The sequence below is a fragment of the Mauremys mutica genome, chromosome 1 (genome assembly GCF_020497125.1).
Source record: "Mauremys mutica isolate MM-2020 ecotype Southern chromosome 1, ASM2049712v1, whole genome shotgun sequence".
In the NCBI taxonomy this organism is placed as follows: domain Eukaryota; kingdom Metazoa; phylum Chordata; order Testudines; family Geoemydidae; genus Mauremys; species Mauremys mutica.
This window is the reverse complement of record NC_059072.1, coordinates 170,905,734-170,924,648: the sequence shown is the minus strand read 5'-3', so window position 1 is coordinate 170,924,648 and position 18,915 is coordinate 170,905,734.

Genomic DNA, 18,915 nt, shown 5'->3' with positions numbered 1-18,915 from the left:
GGTCTTATCTGCCTGCTTTTATTCCCTCTTGTTCTGGACTGATGAATAGTTTTTCAGTGGCAATGTGTAATTATATAACTAAAATAGAAAGTAACCCTCGGTGACAGTGCAAAGAGGGTTACTTGATTATTAGAAACCAAGACATCAGGCACCAGTGCTGAGGTAATGAAAGGACAGCTGATGAATCTGAAAGGCAACAAGCTTAAAACTGATAGCAGGAAACATTCTTCACACTGTGCATAATTAGCATATGGAACTCACTGCCACTAGGTATCACAGAGGCCAAGAATTATGTAGGGTAAAAAGGATTAGATATTAATATAGATAGAGAATATCAGCAGTGATATTAGAGAGGGTGAAATAATCAGAAGAGATTTGATATCTCATGTTCTTGGGCATAAGGCAACTGCTAACTGTTGGGGGACTAGGGAGACACAAAGATTCCATTATGTGCTTTCTTCTACCTTTCTCTAAGACATCTGATACAGGCCACTGTCAGACAGGATACTGTACTAGATGGAACACCAGTCTGATAAACTAAACTGTCAATCTACTATATTTTAAGCATCATCAGTGAACTTGCAACTAAATTTCTCAGAGTCAAGAACAATCTTTTTTTTTTTAACCTTAAAGACAACTTTGTATGTCTGCTCAATTTTCCTATCATTCAAGTTGCTATAAATTTTCTTCAGTACATTGAATCACAAGGCTTTCTTGAAACGGAGAGGTAATGTTCTTCTGATCCAGGGCTGTCTTGAGAATTGTGCGCAATTTCTTACAGAGTAATATCAGTTGAGAAATAAGGTGAAGAAGAGCCCAGCAGATGCCAGAACACAGTAATGTGGGTTTGGGGCTGGATTACTGTCATTCCTTTCATTGGCTGCTGTTCTGATTTGGTTTCATATTCAAAAACTGGCACTTGAGGAGTAATCAGCTATCAGACATTGACATACACATCACTAAGCTAGTTTCTCTATGCCTCCTCTGTACGATAACCAATCCCATTGGCTGCCAGATGGATGTTGTACTGGATCAATTTCAAAAATCCTGTTGCTGGTTTTTGTTATACTGTGAAATTTATATCCTATCCAGGATTTTTTTCCTCCAGTACCCAAGTTAGGATTTACTTTTGGCCTACAGAAATGTTAGTATGCTGATGGGTAGAAATATTCTTCCAATTCTTTTTTTCCAGCGCTTTCACTTCATAGCCCTTCACTCTGGAGTAGCTTACGGGAGAGATGTGTTGTTTAATATGGCAGTATTTTTAAATACAATTGACAAATCTTACACTGAAGATGGAAATTATTATCTGAGCTATCCAAACTCCTTGAGTCACAAATACATGGGACATCTTGCGAGAACAAGCTTTCTTGTAAATTTTCTAGTACTACCTGCTTCCTTTCAGAGCAGTTACACCAGGGGTCGGCAACCTTTCAGAAGTGGTGTGCCGAGTCTTCATTTATTCACTCTAATTTAAGTTTTCGCGTGCCAGTAATACATTTTAACGTTTTTAGAAGGTCTCTTTCTATAAGTCTATAATATACAACTAAACTACTGTTGTATGTAAGGTAAATATGTTTTTTAAAATGCTTAAGAAGCTTAATTTAAAATTAAATTAAAATGCAGAACCCCCCTGACCGGTGGCCAGGAGCCAGGCAGTGTGAGTCCCACTGAAAATCAGCTCACGTGCCGCCTTCGGCACGTGTACATAGGTTGCCTACCCCTGAGTTACACCTTGAGGAGTTTTTCTCATATTACTCTGGTGCTTCAGCTTTGGTCCCAGACAAAGCCCCAAAATGCTAAAGTAGTGTGAAAAATGAGTGAAAAATAAAGCTGACCAAACTACTTGTTTTACTACTCTAAAAGTCTATTTGAGTATGGTTCCAGTTTCACGATGAAACTCTGAGCCTATTGGTTTGGATTCCATAAAATCCTGGGCCAGAGAGATGGCATAGTCTAGTGTTTTGAACACACTGACATTGATTTGATATGTGATCTTAGACAATTAATTTAACTTTTTTATGGATCAATTTCCAAATCTGAAAATTAGGGATAATAGTTAGCTACTATACTTCATTATGAGACAAAGTGAAATTTTCAAAAGCACATAAGTCCCTATTCAAAATTTACTCAGGCAGTTTTGAAAATGTGTCCTTCGATTATGACAATTGTTAATCTTCTGCTAGAATAAAGACAAAATATTATCCCTCATTTAAATAAGTTTCTCTTCAGTAGAACTTATACTATACACCTTGTAAACCTAGTCTGCAATATTTCAAATATGAACGCCATTGTATTCTGTCTACAGGAGATGATGGTATGGCTGGCGGAAATGTTGAAAAAGGTAATATATCCTAATTATGTGGGGATTCATGCCATCCAAGATCTTTGTCAGGAAACAAATCCGTTACCAGCAGACTGACACCACATGTCTCTGGAAAACAAATATGCCTTAAATGATAGCCATGGCTTCATGCAGTGTGATAGGAAGAATGGAATAACTCCAAGGGCTAGCTTAAACAAAAGGCCATATAAGCTGTGTTCTCAAAATAACTTTTGCTACATAGGACTAGTTGTCAGGTGGGGTTCAGTCTTATTGCCTGCTGCGTTACAACACAACTTCACTTTGCTTTGACTTGATTCCTATTAGCCTAAACATTTTGAAGGTGAACCACTGTACTTTTAAAATATAGATATAAACAAAATCCAAAATCATTCGCACGTAGACTTCTGTTACAAGTAAAGGATTTATTGTTGTGTTCCTTGTGGACACAACTCCTAGCTGACTTTCAGCTGCTGTGTACACAAGCAATGCTGGATTAGGTGCAAAAGTGAGGTTTAAAAGAAATCCTTTCGGCATAGCCCTGTCTTGTTGAATGTATACTTTTAGGCCCCGGAGTTGCACCATGTAACACACTAGTATGCTGCTGTGCTTGTGCACTGCATACTGAAGAATCAAGCCTAAGCACTCTATTGGGCCAAAGGGAACAAAACTCTCTTCACCTAGGTCTTGGTAGTTGAAGGAAGGTATGGAATTCTCTTTTCAGCATTTCAATTTCTAAAGCTAAACTGGGGACTTCATACCCAAAACATACAGTCTGAATTTTGAGTGCTTCAAAATTCAAGGGCATTTGCTAGGGTTGCCAACTTTCTAATCACTCAAAACAGAACACCCCTGCCCTGCCCATTCTCCAACCCCCTCCCCCGCCACTTGCTCCATCCCCCCTCCCTCCATCGCTCTTTCTTCCCCACCCTCACTCACTTTCACCTGGCTGTGGCAGGGGGTTGGGGTACAGGAACGGGTATGGTATGGGCGCTGGGGTGGGGATGCAGGCCCTGGTTGGGGCAGTGATAGGTTTGGGGTGCAGGAGGAGGCACTAGGCTGGGGCTGAGAGGTTCAGAGTGTGGGAGGGGGTGTGGGCTTTGGTAGGGGTGGAGCTGGGGCTGAGGGGTTTGGGGCCTGGGAGGGAGCTCCAGGTAGGGGCAGGGGGTTGAGGTGTGGGAGGGGATGAGGGTAGCACACGGAGCCTCCCAGTCTCTGGCCGTCCCAGCGCTTAGGGGCTGCAGGGACCTGGTGGCTGCTTCTGGGAGCCGCATGGAGCTAGAGCAGGCAAGGAGCCTGCCTTAGTCTCAGGCCCCCGCAGTGCCACTGACTGGAGCAGCCCATTTGGTCTGGCCAATTCAATAATTAGGATCCAGATCTAGGTTAAGTTTTAAACCCTCCACAAAATTCAAGTATATTTTGGTACAAGTGCTACTTTATTACAAGCAAGTTAGCATATGTCTCTGCATACATATGTCTCTGCATACATTCTGTTGGAGATCCCAAGAAGTCAGTATTTTAAAAATAACTTTTCAAATCAATTTTTCAGTTGATATAATCATAATATGCTCATGCAGTGAGATTGTAAAGTACATTCTCACCATATCCTCATGGGCGTTTGCTCCTTCTGTGTTTTAAGTAATGTCTTCTTTCTAAATTCCTGTATGTGCATAAGTTGACCAGACATTTAAAATGGCAACAAAAATGTCGATACATTTGACTTTGCCCTTTCCCAGGGTGTCACAGTGTGGTTGGGCCTTAAGGGGAGATTGGGCCTTTCTCCATCTGTGTCAAAGTTAACTCACGTCCTCAGGTGGGGTTAATGAGGGTTGTGGCCAGTGGGTCAAATGATCCAATCAGGACTGGAAAGAGAAGGGACTGCAAGTGAATGCTAGCAGATGCCTGCTGACACTGCAGAGAGTCAGAAGGCTTCTACAACTCTGAGTCAGCAGGAGGAAAGACATCAGCAGCGAAGGAGGTGTGTGGTTAAGGCAGAGAAGACCAAACTCTGGGCAAGAGTTGCTGGGAGAGCAGGAAGACAACCCTCAGGAGGGGCTGTGCCCAGCTTGAAACTGGGAAAGAAGAGACTTTATTTTTGAGTTTGTTTTATGTTGATAAACCAGACCACATGATGGAGAATAGTTACTAAACACAAGCCTTTGTGGTCTTATGGGTCTCTGAGAAAAGAGGAAACTGTAATGATAGTAATAATACCTTTCATGTTCATGCTAATCATGCATTGTCATTACATCCCATGAAAACCCCTAAGATTGACATATCTGCTGTAGAATCTGAAATCCATGGTTTAATGCGAATTGAGATTTGAATTGTTTGTTGTACTAGAAGTACAAAAGGGGGGAGTGTGGAAGCCAGTAAATAATTAACATGGATTTGAAGGGATCTTAATGCATGTTAGTTACTTAGCATGAGTTAGGCTAGCTGTGACCCTAATGATGTGAGATTTGTAGAAGCAAGATACAAAAACACAAGCCTTTGTGGTCTTAAGGGTCTCTGAGAAAAGAGGAAACTGAGCCAGGGCACTGCAAAGCCAACCCCAGGCCACAAGGGGGCCCATGGGAGCCAGCCCACCCATCTAACAGAAGTTTCCAGATCACAGGCCCTGGTTCTCATGGGAGACCCAATCACCCTGACATCTGCTGGGAGGGCAATACAGCAGTGCACAGACAATCCAGGAAGTTTCTGGAGAGTATTGGGGACAACTTCTGGTGCATGTGCAGGAGGAACCAACTAGGGGCTGTGCTTCTCTTGACCTGCTGCTCACAAACAGGGAAGAATTGGTAGGGGAAGTAGAAGTGGGTGGCAACGTGGGCAGCAGTGACCATGAGATGGTCGAGTTCAGGATCCTGACAAAAGGAAGAAAGGAGAGCACAGAATACGGACCCTGGACTTCAGGAAAGCAGACTTGGACTCCCTCAGGTAACTGGTGGGAAGGATCCCCTGTGAGGCTAATATGAGGTGGGAAAGAGTCCAGAAGAGCTGGCTGTATTTTAAAGAAGCTTTATTGAGGGCACAGGAACAAACCATCCCGATGTGCAGAAAGAATAGCAAATATAGCAGGCGACCAGCTTTTCTTAACAGAGAAATCTCTGGTGAGCTTAAACACAAAAAGGAAACTTACAAGTAGTGGAAACTTGGACAGATGACTAGGGAGGAGTATAAAAATATTGCTCGAGCACGCAGGGTGTAATCAGAAAGGCCAAAGCACAACTGGAGTTGCAGCTACCAAGGGATGTGAAGTGTAACCAGAAGGGTTTCTACAGGTATGTTAGCAACAAGAAGTTGGTCAGGGAAAGTGTGGTACCCTTACTGAATGGGGGAGGCAACATAGTGACAGATGAGGTGTAAAAAGCTGAAGTATTCAATGTTTTTTTGCATCAGTCTTCACAGACAAGGTCAGCTCCCAGACTGCTGCACTGGGCAGCACAGTATTGGCAGGAGGTAAGCAGCCCTCAGTGGTGAAAAACAGGCTAGAAAAGCTAGACATGCACATTTAGCTATTTAGAAAAGGTGGACCTGCACAAGTCCATGGGTCCAGATCTAATGCATCAGAGGGTGCTGAGGGAGGTTGCTGATGTGATTGCAGAACCATTGGCCACTATCTTTGAAAACTCATGGCAATCGGGGGAGGTCCCAGATAATTGGAAAAAGGCAAATATAGTGTCCATCTTTAAAAAGGGGAAGGAGAAACAAGGGAACTACAGATTGGTCAGCCTCCCCTCAGGCCCTTGAAAAAGCATGGAGCAGGTCCGCAAGGAATCCATTCTGAAGCACTTGGAGGAGAGGAAGGTGATCAGGAACAGTCAACATGGATTCAGCAAGGGCAAGTCATGCTTGACCAACCTGATTGCCTTCTATGATGAGATAACTGGCTCTGTGAATATGGGGAAAGCAGTGGACATGATATATCTTGTCTTTAGCAAAGCTTTTGATACGGATTCCCACAGTATTCTTGCCAGCAAGTTAAAAAGTATGGATTGGATGAATGGACTATAAGATGGATAGAGATCTGGCTAGATTGTCAGGCTCAACGGGTAGTGATCAATGGCTCAATGTCTAGTTGGCAGCTGGTATCAAGCCGAGTGCCCCAGTGGTCTGTCCTGGGGCCGGTTTTGTTCAACTTCTTCATTAATGATCTGGATGATGGGATAGATTGCACCCTCAGCAAGTTTGTGGATGACACTAAGAGGTAGGTACACTGGAGGGTAGGGATAGGGTCCAGAGTGACCTAGACAATTGAGGATTGAGCCAAAAGAAATCTGATGAGGTTAAACAAGGATAAGTGCAGAGTCCTGGACTTAGGACAGAAGAATCCCATGCACTGCTACAGACTGGGGGACCAACTGGCTAAGTGGCAGTTCTGCAGAAAAGGACCTGGGAATTACAGTGGGCAAGAAGCTGGATATGAGTCAACAGTGTGCCCTTGTTGCCAAGAAGGCTAACGGTATATTGGGCTGCATTAGTAGGAGCATTGCCAGCAGATCGAGGGAAGTGATTATTCCCCTCTATTTGGCACTGGTGAGGCCACATCTGGAGTATTGCATCCAGTTTTGGCCCTCCCCCCCCCCCCCCCCCGCAGAAGGGATGTGGACAAGCTGAAGAGAGTCCAGCAGAGGGCAATTAAAATGATTAATGGGCTGGGGTACATGACTTATGAGGAGAGGCTGAGGGAACTGGGCTTATTTAGTCTGCAGAAGAGAAGAGTGAGGGGGGATTTGATAGCAGCCTTCAACTACCTGAAGAGGGGTTCCAAAGAGGATGGAGCTCGGCTGTTCTCAGTGGTGGCAGATGACAGAACAAGGAACAATGGCCTCAAGTTGCAGTGGGGGAGGTCTAGGTTGGATATTAGGAAAAACTATTTCACTAGGAGAGTGGTGAAGCACTGGAATGGGTTACCTAGGGAGGTGGTGGTGGATTCTCCATCCTTAGAGGTTTTTAAGGCCTGGCTTGACAAAGCCCTGGCTGGAATGATTTAGTTGGGGTTGGTCCTGCTCTGAGCAGGGGGTTGGACTAGATGACCTCCTGAGGTCTCTTCCAACCCTAATCTTCTATGATCTACACAGGGAAAGTGTCGATGGTATTTTATTTTCCTCACAGTGAGCAGCTGTAACAATTTAGCCATGTTAGAGAACACCATGTCTTATTTTTAACTCTTAGGTAACATCACTACCAAATTAAGTCAAGGTTAAAACACTATAAAAACAACCATATTTTTTTTTCCTGCTGAATAAGATGGTCCTTAAAATCTGGAAATAAATAAATCAGTGTACATGAAATATGAATTATATAAAAATACTCAATTGTCTCTGCTAGCAGACTGGAGAGAGAAATTGCTGTTTTGCTACACATGCTGGCTAGAATGAGCTAGATTTTTCACTTTGCAGCAAAACCCCCAGAGAAGCCAGATGAGAGGTATGAAGTGAAGACAACAGGTAATGAGAAAAGCCAAGCCACAAATAATAATGCAGCAAGACATTTTAATGCTATCATTTAGCATAAAAAATAATATACACAATGAGAAGCAGAGTAGGAAAGACAGATTAATCTTGGGCTGAGGAAAAATGTTCCAGATCACAAGGTTAGTGAAACAGTCCATTATACTGCAGACTGTTTTTAATCATAAATGAAAAGTGAAAGCCTTTACTGACTATCTGAAAGATTTTAGGTTAGCTGAAAGGAAATAAAGAACAAACTGACCTCTAATACTCCCAGTCAGCTTGGGCAGAGAGGGAGACTGCTAAGAAATGTAAAGATGAAGTAATTTTTAAAAAAAAACCTGTTAAATACAGTTGCTTCCTATAGATTCAGTCCTGGAAACCAAAATGCTTGTTATCATTGGGAAACACCCTCAGTGAAGCAGTGAGTAAGAGACAGATTTTTTTTCTTCTGAGACAGAGTTGCTTACACATTGGGGGAATTCATGGGAGTGCATCTGTGATGGAATGTGAGACTTCAGTGTCCATGGGTCCATCTACTTTCACTGCTGTGACATCCTGACATGGTTCCACATGACGCTACCCTTTGGTCACAATGCAATATTTTAAGAAAATTTTCAAATTAACTTCCAATGTGGGTATTACCCAAAAGCTGTTTTTACTTGCAGCTTTGTTCTGTGACCTGAAGTGTAAAGTAAGAAGGAGTTACTCAGAAGGCAGGTACTAGTGAACTCATCACAGTACTGGGAGACAGGAATGGCACAGTTAATTTCATTTTTGACTTTGCTTAATGCCATGCACTTTCTTTGAACCTTAAGAACACCACAGCATCTCTGAGGTAGGTGATTATCATTACCTTCAGTTCTACTTGTGGAGCAGGAGGGAGGCACAAATGTTGCTTGATTTAGTCTAAGGTCACACAACAAATTACTCTCACAACATGATTAGAACTTGAATTCCTAGAATCCCAGTCCCATGTCCAATAATCTAGACAACAGCCCACCTTCTCCTCAGACAAAGAATAACATGCATGCGTTAGCCTATCTCTGAAATCAGAAAAATGGTGAATTTGTATTGGTCATGACCACTTTGCTTTGCTACTCAATGAAATGCTGACACTTGTTTCACTACTTTATTCATTCATTGACTAAGAGGAGCATGGGAAAGATTAACCTGAAAGACTTGGTAACAGAAATGTGGACTGGTGGTACCAGCCACAGATTAAGTAACTCTCAGATCAGCCTTTGGTGAAACAAATTTGCAGGTCGAAGAGAGATTACTGCAGCAGTTCTCTACTTATGTAGTTTCCAGAAATATTCTACAGTGTTGCACAAGCTGAGGGAGGTGATAGATGAGTGGCTGACCTGGTCCTCTGTCTCTAACAGTCTAGAGCAGGGGTAGGCAACCTATGGCATGCTTGCCGAACGCGGCACACAAGCTGATTTTCAGTGGCACTCACACTGCCGGGGTCCTGGCCACCGGTCCAGAGGGCTCTGCATTTTAATTTAATTTTAAATGAAGCTTCTTAAACATTTTAAAAACCTTATTTATTTTACATACAACAATAGTTTAGTTATATATTTTAGATTTATAGAAAGAGACCTTCTAAAATGTTAAAATGTATTACTGGCACACGAAACTTAAATTAGAGTGAATAAATGAAGACTCGGCACGCCACTTCTGAAAGGTTGCCGACCCCTGGTCTAGAGTTATGGTTTCATTATTTTGACTTGAATCCATGTTAAAACTGTTGTAACTCCAGAGGAGTACAAAATGCATAAAGATTATATTCTCTAATTGAGATGGATTGGTATTTTTCAGAGTTATTTTTCAAATAGTGGGGAGGCAACATGATTTGGTTTTGAACATGAAATATAAAAGATAACAGAAAAATATGGGGCTATAAAGTGGCAACAGAGAATTGGAAGTAGAACTGATGGTGTACATTAATGGAAAAGGAAATAAAGGATCAAATTTTGCTCTTAGTAATGCCAGCATATACCTGGAATAGCTCCACCAAAGAGAATGGAATTAACATAGTAGAGCTGCATTAGGCCAACATTCTTTAAGGAGACAGAATAATGTTATGTAGTCCTAGGAATATGTATGTAGGAATATGTATGTAGTCCTAGGAAAATTAAAATAACATTGTACTATAAAAAGTTAGTGCATTTGATGGTGATGTAGCGGGTGACCACCCGCTCCAGCCTGGAAGGGGTTGGAAAAGCCCTGCAGAGGGCAAGGTAAAACCCTGGCTGACTGGGGGAAGTGGCTGCAGCTGGGGCCACGCCCCAAACTGAGCAACAGGGCCTTATAAGAAGGCCAGAGAAGCCAGAAGGAACAGAGTCTCTCTAGCTGTAGAGGGAGATGGACTTGGCTGCAGGTACCTAAGTGGAGCAGGGCTGGGGAAAGGCAGAGGAGCTGGAGAGCTCCAGCCTGGAAAGCCCCAGGCTACGGCCTAGCAGAAGGCCAAAGGGTACTGGGGGCTGCAGAGGGAAGCCCAGGGGTAGGCAAAGGCAGCAGGTCCAAATCCAACCTTGCCAGTGATGAGTAGGCTGATACTGCAGTCTGCCTCAGGGAATGGGGGCTAGACGATGACTGGCAGTAGCCTGATACTGAGGTGAGGTGGGGCTAGCGGGTGGGGGTTTCCCGGGGAGGGGAGACCCTGAGAGAATGTGGTTACTGCCAGGGGGCAGCACCCCAGATAAAGGGGCACCGGGTCCTGGGAGGGACATGGGGGGGCCAAGAGGCAGCAGCTCACCGGCCTGCAGAGGACACTCCGGAGGCTGGAGAGCTAATTCCCTGAGAGACCAGCAGGAGGTGCCGCAGGGGTGAGTCTGCTCCTCTACATGCCAGCTAAGAAATACTTGCTTTCCACTTGAATTATGTGAATTACTTATCCACTAAAAACTTCTGTGTAGCCATAGCTCTACTTCACCTAGGTCATTGAATGACCATCACATGAGCTTTGGTTGCCACATTTTGATCTTTATTCAGTGCAGCCAAGTCTCCCTTTTCATTTGCATTATAAATGCTAATATTGTTATATTACGTTATCTGCATTAGGTTAAGATTTGCTATAGTAGCTATCCAATTGAATTAGAGTCAATTTATCTTGCTTTCTTAAATGGAGTTTAGGCCATTGGACAGAATCACAAGGGAAACAAGGCCAGGGCAGATATCCAGAAAATATTTCTCATTTTTATTCTTGATAGTTACACATTAAATTTTTATCAAGCTGTTTGTAGTAATTAACATTACACAGGAGGGAAAACCCCACATTATCCATATTAAATTTAATGTTAGCTGGTTTTCTGATGAATATAATTACTTCATTTTTATCTTTTAGTAAGAATAAGAGTGCAGAACCATGGTCTTCAATTTGTAGAAAAAAATAAGGGGGGCAAGGGAATTAATCTCTTTTTTTTTAAATTACTATTCTTTATCTGGCCCGTGGCATTGGACTTTCTCCAAAAGTTTATACTAAAGCTATGTCTATATTACAGGAAATATAGAGGCATAACTACAGTGCCATAGTTATACCAGCATAACTTCATAGTGTAGATAGAGCCTACAGCAATGGAAGGGGGTTTTCCATCACTGTAGGAACACTTTACTTGATGCCCCTAAAGCCACAATCCCACAACTGAAGAAATCTGGTTTAATGAGGAAGGAAGGCAGGTGTACAATAAAATACATTAACAAATGGAAGAAAGGGGAAGTTGATAGTAATTAATATAAATCAGAAGTTAGGAATTGTAGAAAATTTATAAAGGAAGCAAAGGAACACAAGGAGATGTTTATGGCCAACAGAGTTATGGTCAATACAAAGGAATTTTTAAAGTATATAAGGAACAAAAAGAATCCTGACAATAGTATTAGTTCATTACTAGATGGAAATGATAGAATTATCAGTATTAATGCAGAAAAGACACAAGTTTTCAATAAATATTTCTGTTCTGTGTTTGGAGGTTGCAGGGGTAGGGGGGGTGGAAAGGTGATGTCATCTCATGTGATAAAAACACTTTCCATTCTATTAGTATCTCAGAAGGATGTTAAACAGCAGCTATTAAAATTAGACCATTTTAAAGCATAAGGTCTGTATAACTTGCATTCAAGCGCATTAAAAGAGCTGGTAGAGCAGCTCACTGGACAGTTCATGTTGATTTTCTATAAGTCTTGGAACACTGGGAAGTTCCAGAAGCCTGGAGGAAAGCTAATGTTGTGCCAGTTTTTAAAAAGGGTAAACAGAATGATCCAAGTAATTATAGGCCTGTCAGTCTGATATTGATCACTGTCAAGAGAATGGAGCATCTGATAGTGACTCAATTAATAAAGAATTGTAGGAAGGTAATCGAATAATAACAATTGACATGGGTTTATGGAAAATAGTTCTTGTCACACTGTTGCGATGTGTGACTCACCGCTACAGTGCCTCCTGCTGGTCATCTCAGGGAATTAGCATTTCTAGCCTCCAGAGCGCCCTCTGCAGGCCGGTGTCCTGCTGCCGCTGGCCCCCATGTCCCTCCCAGGACCTGGTGCCCCTTGTCTTTGGGGTGCTGCCCCCTGGCAATACCCCCACAGTCTCAGGGTCTCCCCACCCAGGGGAACCCCCAAACCTCTATCCCCACCTTGCCTCAGTTATGGGCTACTGCCAGTCACCATCTAGCCCCTGCTCACTGGGGAAGACTGCAATGTAAAAGCCACTCATCATAGGCAAAGGGGGTTTGGACCTGCTGCTTCTGCCTACCCATGGGCTGCCCCTGCAATCCCAGTACCTAGTTGGCCTTCCACTAGGCCACAGCCTGGGGGGTTTCTAGGCCGGAGCTCCTAAGCTCCCTTAGCCTTTCCCCAGCCCTGCTCCACTCCCGGTATCTTCTTTCAGCTCTCTGCAGCCACTGCAAATGATAATATGGAGTCTGTTTGGGCAATGGTGACATTGGGGAAGAAAACTACTAGAGTGTCCCCTGGGATAGTGATTGGGGTGTGCTATAGACCGCCTGGATCTAGCCTGGATATGGATAGAGAGCTCTTTAATGTTTTTAAGGAGGTAAATACTAATAGGAACTGTGTGATCATGGGAGACTTTAACTTCCTGGATATAGATTGGGAAACAAATGCTAGTAATAATAATAGGGCTCAGCTTTTCCTAGACGTGATAGCTGATGAATTCCTTCATCAAGTAGTTGCTGAACCGACAAGGGGGGATGCCATTTTAGATCTGATTTTGGTGAGTAACGAGGACCTTGTTGAGGAAATAGTTGTAGGGGACAACCTTGGCTCGAGTGACCACGAGCTAATTCGGTTCAAAATAAATGGAAGGATAAACAAAATTGCATCTGAGACTAAGGTTTACGATTTCAAAAGGGCTAACTTTACTAAATTAAGACAACTAGTTAGGGAAGTGGACTAGACTAACATATTTAGGGATCTAAAGTCGGAAGACGCCTGGGGTTACTTCAGGTTGAAGTTGCAGGAGCTGTCAGAGGCCTGTATCCCGAGAAAGGGAAAACGGTTCGTAGGTAGCAGTTTTAGACCGAGCTGGATGAGCAAGCGTCTCAGAGGGGTGATTAAGAAAAAACAGAAAGCGTACAAGGAGTGGAAAATGGGAGGGATCAGCAAAGAAAGCTACCTTATTGAGGTCAGAGGGTGTAGGGAAGCAGTGAGAAAGGCAAAGAGCCGGGTGGAGATGGACCTAGCGAAGGGGATTAAAACCAATAGCAAAAGGTTTTTTAGCCATATAAATAGGAAGAAAACCAAGAAGGAAGAAGTGGAACCGCTTAAAACTTTAGACGGAGTGGAGATTAGGGATAATCTTGGCATGGCACAATATCTAAACAAATATTTTGCCTCGGTCTTTAATGAGGCTAATGAAGGGCTAAGGAATAGTGGTAGAGGGACTGATGGGAATGAAGATATGGGGGTAGACATTACGGTATCTGAGGAAGAAGCCAAACTTGAACAGCTTAACGGAAGTAAATCGGGGGGCCCGGATAATCTTCATCCTAGAATATTAAGGGAATTGGCGAGTGAAATTGCAAGCCCGTTAGCAATGATTTTTAATAAATCTCTAAACTCGGGGATTGTACCGTTCAACTGGAGATTAGCTAATATAGTTCCTATATTCAAGAAGGGGAAAAAAAGTGACCCGGGTAACTACAGGCCTGTTAGTTTAATATCTGTACTATGCAAAGTCATGGAAAAAATTATAAAGGAGAGAGTGGTTACGGACCTTGAGGCCGATGGCAACTGGGACAAATTACAGCATGGTTTTACAAAAGGTAGATCGTGTCAAACCAACCTGATCTCCTTCTTTGAGAAAGTAACAGATTTTTTAGACAAGGGAAATGCGGTGGATCTAATATATCTTGATTTCAGTAAGGCGTTTGATACGGTACCGCATGAGGAATTACTGGTTAAATTGGAAAAGATGGGGATTGAAATGAAAATCCAGAGGTGGATAAGGAGCTGGTTAAAGGGGAGACTGCAGAGGGTCGTATTGAAGGGTGATCTGTCGGGTTGGAGGGGGGTTACCAGTGGAGTTCCTCAAGGTTCGGTTTTGGGTCCGATTTTATTTAATCTATTTATCGCTGACCTCAGAACTAAAAGTAGGAGTGGGCTGATAAAGTTTGCGGATGACACCAAGTTGGGAGGTATTGCCAATTCAGAAAAGGATCGGGATATCCTCCAGGGAGATTTGGATGACCTTGTAAATCGGAGTATTAGTAACAAGATGAAATTCAATAATGAGAAATGTAAGGTTATGCATTTAGGGATGACTAATAAGAATTTTAGTTATAAGCTGGGGACGCACCAGTTGGAAGTAACGGAGGAGGAGAAGGACCTAGGAGTCCTGGTTGATCGTAGGATGACTATGAGTAAGCAATGTGATGTGGCCGTTAAAAAAGCTAATGCGGTCTTGGGATGCATTAGGCGAGGTATTTCTAGTAGAGATAAGGAGGTGCTAGTCCCGTTATATAAGGCGTTGGTGAGACCTCATTTGGAGTATTGTGTGCAGTTTTGGTCTCCCATGTTTAAGAAGGATGAATTCAAACTGGAACGAGTACAAAGAAGGGCCACTAGAATGATCCGAGGAATGGAAGGACTGTCGTATGAAAGGAGACTTGAGGAGCTCGGTTTGTTTTCCTTAACCAAAAGAAGGACAAGAGGAGATATGATTGCACTCTTTAAATATATCAGAGGAATAAATACCAGGGAAGGAGAGGAATTATTTCAGCTCAGTGTTAATGTGGACACGAGGACAAACGGATATAAATTGTCAGTTAGGAAATTTAGGCTTGAAATTAGACGAAGGTTTCTAACCATCAGAGGAGTGCAATTCTGGAACAGCCTACCGAGGGAAACAGTGGGGGCGAAGGACCTCCATGACTTTAAGATTAAACTGGATACGTTTATGGAGGGGATGGTATGATAGGATAACGGGTTTAGTCAATAGGTCAATAACGTGCCACACTGGTAATTAGTACAAAGGGTCAACGTTGGGATATTGTTAGCCCTTTCCAAAGGGTCTGGCTGGAGAGTCTTGCCCGCATGCTCGGGGTTCAGCTGATCGCCATATTTGGGGTCGGGAAGGAATTTTCCTCCAGGGTAGATTGGCAGTGGCCCTGGAGGTTTTTCGCCTTCCTCCGAAGCATGGGGCAGGGGTCGCTTGCTGGTGGATTATCTGCTACTTGAAGTCTCTAAATCATGATTTGGAGCATTCAACAGCAGAGTCAAGGGAGAGAATTAGTTCAGGAGTGGGTGGATCGGCTTATGTGGCCTGCATCTTGCAGGAGGTCAGACTAGATGATCATAATGGTCCCTTCTGATCTTGAATTCTATGATTCTATGATCTTATATTTACCTTGTAAACTCTTTAAAGCAGGGACTGTGTGTGTACAGTGTCTAGTACAATGGGGACCTGGTGCACAATTGGGAGCCGTAGGCACTACTGTAATATAAAACACAGTTAGTTGCTGGAAAAATTCAACTTCTGCAGATTAATGAAGAACAAAGTAAAGCGATGGCAACCAATTAAGTTCAAAACTTTCTCTGGGCCTTTCCAAATAGCAAATTTCCAAGGCCAGAGTACTTCAGCAGCACGTTGTATAAAACTTTCCAGTTGCTCTTAGTGTCTCAATAAAATACTGGCATAGGTATTAGCAAACAGGATAACTCTAGCCCTACTACTATTACTAATTAACACCGATCAATTTGGCTTTACTCAGGAAGAGTTTCTAATTATATTACTTGGCAAATATTAAACAGCATTCATCACATTCAGAGAATGAATAATAGGCCGTGTCTAACTTTAGATGCAGAGAAGGCCGTAAATAGGGTTATTTGGGATTATCTTTTTGTAATTGCTTGTTGGACATGAGTTTCTAACCTTAATGAAACCAATGTGCAATTCTCTATAGGAGTTGCTTTACCTGAATGGTACATAGACTGTCCTCAAAAAGAGGCACAAGGTGTAGAGGGATATCTGTTTTGAAATCTTGTCCATTTGCTCTATCCAGCTTTTGAAACAGTTTATCAGATTCTGGAGATCTTGAGGGCATCATGATCCATGATTTTTTTTTTAAATAAACCCATCAAATTCTGCTTTTTTTGCAGAAGGCTTTCTGGTTTTATTTCTGTGAAACAAAAGCTTCCATTCAGTGCCACAAAATTGCAATGGTATGAAACCTATATCACCATAAGCCTTTTGGTTAAATATATTCAAGTAAAATATGATGCCCAGCTGGATTATTTCAGTAAAAATTCATACTGATGGTCCCCTGAGGGGCTCAAACATAAGGGTGTATAGATCTCACAGGGTTAAACTGAATGTATAATTATAAATCTGCAACCTTTTTTATACATCTAATGTCAAGACCTTGAAGGATGGAGGAATGAAATCTTATCTAAGTTAGCAGGGTCAACTTAATGAGAATAAAATGTCATTTCCCATGTGTTCTTTCTACAAGTTCTCCCAATACTTCCATCTAGATAAAACATGCACCCATTTTTCACAGCCTTGAAGGAGGCCAACAATAGGCTTGATGAGAGATGAGAAAGAGATAAACAAAAGGAGTTACTAAGCTTCCTCAACTTGAATACCTTGTTGTAAGGTAGCCTTGATGTTTTGAAATAGTGGTTACAGAAACTTGAAACAGCTGCACATAATGCAGCTTTGAGCAGCATATTGCTCTCGTTATTTTTCCAAACTGAACAATTGGAAAGACAGAATATCAGAAAACATGCTATGATTCTAAAAATATGGAAAAAAAGTAATGTTATTGGTGTAATGCCACAATTCTCACTGAGTTGCTAGATATGCAGGCCACCAAGTATTCCTCCAGAACAAAATGATGCTAAATTTAAAAGATGGAAAGACAAATCCCTCAATTGGAGATCTTTTCAGGACATTGTTACTGAACTTTGAATAGTTAATTTAATTCATAATGTAATTTATTTGGTTGGGGTTTTCATATGTACCTACGAGTTGGTCAGTTCCTAGACATTATTGCTAAAGGAAAAACTCTACAATTGAGTAACAACCGATGAAAAGGAACACACCAGATTTTGACCTAACCTAAACAGCTTCCTATCTCTACAGCAAAGCTTGTTCATTTATAAACAACTGTATGCCCCAAGTTCTATACTGTTAACTAAAGTGGTGAATATTTTTCATGGGTAGCCAACGGTAGAAATCATTGATCACCCCTTAAAATTTCTTGGCTACTCCTACATTTGTTTGTAATACTTTGTGCTACAGAGACGTGACTCTTTCCTGCAATGTTGAACAAAATGAGTCCAGATATATTTTAAATATGCCCTTACTGTGATTCATAACTAACCCATCATGACAGTTTGTATTTTTATGGAGTTGCCATTGCATATGCAGACTTTCAGTGTTGATTTACCATTTCATTATGTTCCAGTCAACTGACTTCATATTTGATGCTTAATACAGTCCAGGAATTGACCCACAGGATCTACTGGTAATCATGTTCATGGTGATCAGAAAGCTTAATTGAGTGTATCTGCAATGCCCACATGACAGATGTGGCAACTTGTAATTTGAAACTACTTTAACCTAGTGAAAACACACTGGATCAATAATGCACAAGATTGATTGTGTAAATGATAGGATATCTGTATAAATATCCTCCAACTTCAATAAAAGATAAGATAATAAAAGATCTTTACATTACAGAGATAATGCAGTTGTGTTTAAGTCAACTAAAATATTGGCCAAAACATTTTCTAGTGGTAACAATTTAGATTTATAATTAAGATTAGGTGAGTGTGATGGAAAACTTAATTAGAATTTCTGATTCCTACATTTGTTATTTATGTGTAAAAATAGACTAAATGTTTATGGGAATACCTTAGAATGCAGAACAGTATTTTAATGGAAAGGCTCCATGGGCCAAATCCTGTGCCAATTTATATACTATACGGTACCATTTATTTCAATTTCTGGAGTGTAAGTAAACACAGAATTTGTCACTATATATGATGTCTGTAAAGATATATGAATGGTGTAGTGGAAAAAGCTTGCTACAACAAGTTTAAATCCCATGCAAGGACTGGAGCATGTTAAATATTTTATGGTATCAAAAATGTCCCCAAACCAGACAATAGTATGAATTTCAGAAGGAACAATAACACAGGTTTTCTTAACAACTCAAGTACTATAGTAATGATTGGGAGTGTAAAACCTTAAAGCACCTCAACTTTCCTGAGTGGGGTCCACATTCTTATAAACACACCTGGTCTACTATTGGATTTGAGTAATCTGCAGGATTTGAAGGATAAAATCCTGTAGGTGGCATATGGGTGTTCTACCCACTGGGGAAATTTAAAGTAAAATAACTAACACTGGCTTTTCATACATTTTATAAGGTAGGGAGAATTTCATGCTTAATCATGGTGTTTTAGCTTAATTGAAGGAGACGGATGAATTCCATGGGCAGCAGGGAAATCTTTCCATTCTCTACTCATTTGAATTGGAACCACTGCGTGTATTTGAGATGCTGGAGGTGGGTGTAGCAATATGTCAATGTGCTCATTTATGATGTACTGCAGAGCTGCCTAGAGAGGGGGCAAGTGGGGCAATTTTCCCCAGGCCCCGCAGGGGCCCCCACAAGA